General features: G+C 36.5%; 1 pseudogene; it reads right to left on the bottom strand.

Moving 5' to 3' along the window:
- Positions 1 to 280: 280 nt before the first annotated feature.
- LOC102728423 (peptidyl-prolyl cis-trans isomerase A pseudogene) lies at positions 281 to 794 on the bottom strand (annotated as a pseudogene).
- Between the last annotated feature and the right edge of the window lie 3,166 nt (positions 795 to 3,960).

The raw sequence follows: 3,960 nt of genomic DNA, 5'->3' as shown, positions 1-3,960 counted from the left end.
AACTACCCTCTTAGAACTGCTTCTGCTACATCCCAAAGATTTTGGACCATTTTGCTTCCGTTTTCATTTGTTTCCATGTTTTTGTTGTTATTGTTGTTGTTTAGTTTTTATTTCATAATCATAAACTTAACTCTGCAATCCAGCTAGACTTTGAGGGGAGTAAGGAAAATATGGAACCCATAGAACTGCAGTGAGAGCACAAAGATTATAGGATATTTCAAGCAGATGGGGGTGAAGGGGTACTTTTCTGAGCTACAGAAGGAATGGTTTGGTAGTTAAGATAAAACACAAGTCAAATTTATTAGATTTGTCCACAGTCAGCAATGGTGATCTTCTTGCTGGTCTTGCCATTCCTGGACCCAAAGTGCTCCATTGCTTCCAAGATATTCATGCCCTCTTTCACCTTGCCAAAGACCACATGCTTGCCATCCAATCTCTCAATCTTAGCTGTGCAGATGAAAAACTGGGCACCATTTGTATTGGGCCCAGCATTTGCCATGGACAAGATGCCAGGACCTGTGTACTTCAGGATGAAATTCTCATCATTGAATTTCTCCCCATAGATGGACTTGCCACCAGTGCCATTATGGCCTGTGAAGCCACCACCCTGGCACATATATCCCAGAAAAATCCTGTGAAAACTGGAAACCTTATTATCAAATCCTTTCTCCCCAGTGATCAGAGCATGAAGGTTCTTTGCTGTTTTTGGAACTTTGTGTAAACAGCTCAAAGGAGGTGTGGCCCAAGGGCTTGCCATTCACAGCAATGTTGAAGAACATGGTGGGGTTGACCATGACTGGCAGCGTGGGCAGCTCTGGGGTGGTGGCATATGCAAGGCTGTGTCCATGTACTTTTTTATTTCCTCTTTGATTTCTTTGTTGACTATTGGTTGTTTAGTAGCATGTTGTTTAGCCTCAGTGTGTTTGTGTTTTTTCCATTTTTTTCCCTTATAATTTATTTCTAGTTTCATACTGTTGTGGTCAGAAAAGATGCTTGATATGATTTCGGTCTGCTTAAATTTATTGAGACGTGTTTTGTGGACTAACATGTGATCTATCCTGGAGAATATTCCATGTGCACTTGAAAAGAATGTCTATTCTGCTATTATGGGATGGAATGTTCTCTCTCTCTCTCTATATATATATCTGTTTATCCATCTGGTGTAATGGGTTATTCAAAGCCACTCCTTCCTTATTGATTTTCTGTCTGGATGATGTATTCATTGATGTAAGTGGCATATTTAAGTCCCCTACTATTATTGTATTACTGTCAATTTCTCCCTTTATATCTATTAATATTTGCTTTATGTATTTAGGTGCTCTTATGTTGGGTGCATAGATGTTTACAATCTTGATCTTGCTGGATTGATCCCTTTATCATTATGTAATGCCCTCTTTTTCTCTGGTTACAGTCTTCATTTTTTAAAGTCTATTTTGTCTGATACAAGTAGTGCTATCCTGGCTTTTTTTTTTTCACTTCCATTTGCATGGAACATCAATTATCATTATCCCTTCACTTTCAGGCTGTATGTGTCTTTAAGTCTGAATTGAGCCTCACAGACAGCATATGGATGCATTTTGTTTTTTTATCCATTAAGTCACCTGATGTCTTTTGATTGGAGCATTTACATTTAAAGTAATTATTGATAGGTATGTGCTTATTGCAATTTGTTGTTTTGTGGTTGTTTTTTAGTTCTTCTTTGTTCCTTTCTTTTTCTCTTGCTCTCTTCCCTTCTGGCTTGATGGCTTTCTCAGATTTATTTCTTTTTATTTTTTTGTGTATCTATTTTAAGTTTTTTATTTGTGGTTACTGTGAGGTTCATATATAACATATGTGTAGAGGCAGTCTGTATTAAGTTGATGGTCATTTAAGTTCACATGTGTGCTGAAGAACACATTCTAAAGGCACTAAATTTTTACTCCCTCTCCATGTTTTATGTATGTGATATTATATTTTACATTTTTATTTTGTGTATCCCTTGACTAATTTTTATAGATATAATTGATTTGACTGTTCTTGTGTTTTAACTTCCTTACTGGCTTTGTAAATGATTAATCTACTACTTCACTGTATGTTTGCTTTTACCAGTGAAATTTTTTCATGGTTTTATTCCAGTTATGTTCTTTTCTTTCCATTTAAAGAATTCCCTTTAGGGGCTCCTGGGTGGCTCGGTTGGTTAAGTGTCTGACTCATGGTTTTGGCTCAGGTCATGGTCTCCAGGTTATGAGACCAAACCCCATGTTGGGTTCCTCGCTAGGTATGGAGCCTGGTTGGGATTCTCTCTCTTCCTCTCTCTCTGCTCTTCCTGAGCCTCCCCTCACACTCTCGCTCTCTTAAAAAAAAAATAATTCCCTTTAAACAAAGAACAGAACAAACAAAAAAAAGGAATTCCCTTTAACATTTCAGGTCATCATTCAGAATTTAAGAAGAGGTCAAGAGCTTCCCAGATAAACAAAAGTTAAAGGAGTTCATCACCACTAAACCAGTCTTACAAGAAATGTAGAGTTTTGTGATTGAAATGACCGCATGTAATTCCTGAACAAGACAATTTAACAATGATCACTTGGTAGTTATTATTGATGAGAATATAATTCATGCAACTAGGTGATAAATTTAAAACAATTTTCACAACAATTAAAAACTTACAAGTATAAATTATATTTGACTCTAATAGCTCTTACTTTTTCACACTGGCAAATGTAATGTGGCAATATCTTATGATTACATGACTGGATTTAGAATATCCAAATATATTTTCATATCAAGTATATATTACAAAATAATGATGAAGCTCTAATTTGCAGAGTATGACTATGTTACTACAATGAAAATTCTGCAGCTAACTTGGATGTAACTAAAAGGACACATCAGCCATAAACAAAGGGAAGAATTCAATATATATGAAGAGAGAGATTGGGAGCTGAGTCCATAAGGAGTATCTGGCAGGTCTCCCTGCCTTTCCTGGCCATACCTTGGGCTGTGAGTCCTGCCCCTTGATTACCTGGAACATGCAGGTAGCTCTAAGGCTCAATGTTTATGACAAGCAGCAATACTCACTGCAACTGGCTTTGGAAAATGATGCCCTGGTAGTAGAATACTCCTTGGCTTTGCTTCTTTATTAAAGAATACTTGCTTTAATAAAGCAAGTTCTTCATTGTGCTTACCTCCTTGGGGACCATGGGGGACACTAGGGTGGATCATCAGGCTCTGACTACTTTGGGCTACTCTCCGAGAATCCTTAGAACAAATTGCTCTGGCCAGGGGTGAATTATGTAGAGGCACCAACCACCCCAGTCATTTCAGGCCACTTAGAGCTGAATAGATAACTATCTTGCAGTACATCTGTAACTCATTTATTACACACTAAATGAAGTGTATCACTTAAAAGACTATGGTTTATATAGCTAAACTTGTTAAAATGGGGGGGGAGGAAATCATAGTTTCTGTTTTTAATAATCCAATTCCTTACATTTGAAATGACTAATTACAAAGTGACATAGCTATAAATTAATTAGTACAGATGGAATATATAATAGCTGGAGTATGATTGAATCATATATTACCTTCATCTGGTTGTAATTTTTAATAAAATTTAATAATCTTTTACTAACTTTAATAGTGTCCAGATAGGAAATAGAAATCACACCAGTTATTTGAATAGATACTTTAACAAGAACGGTTGATTAGATATAAAGTTAAGTAGATGATTGCAAAGCTAAAAAGAGACATCTAAGGTATGATAGAGAAAGCAACTGTTACTGCATCTAGAGCTGGGGGGAAAAAAAGAAGCAAAGGAAGCCATAAAAAAAACTGAAATCTTGCCATTTACAATGATATGGATGGAACTAGAGGGTATTATGCTAAGCGAAATAAGTCAATCAGAGAAAGACATGTATCATATGATCTCACTGATATGAGGAATTCTTAACCTCAGGAAACAAACTGAGGGTTGCTGGAGTG

This window comes from Leptonychotes weddellii, chromosome 15, assembly GCF_054177405.1.
Source record: "Leptonychotes weddellii isolate Sample4059 chromosome 15, ASM5417740v2, whole genome shotgun sequence".
In the NCBI taxonomy this organism is placed as follows: Eukaryota; Metazoa; Chordata; class Mammalia; order Carnivora; family Phocidae; genus Leptonychotes; species Leptonychotes weddellii.
Note: the sequence above shows the minus strand (reverse complement) of the source record. Positions and strands in the feature narration are given on the sequence as shown.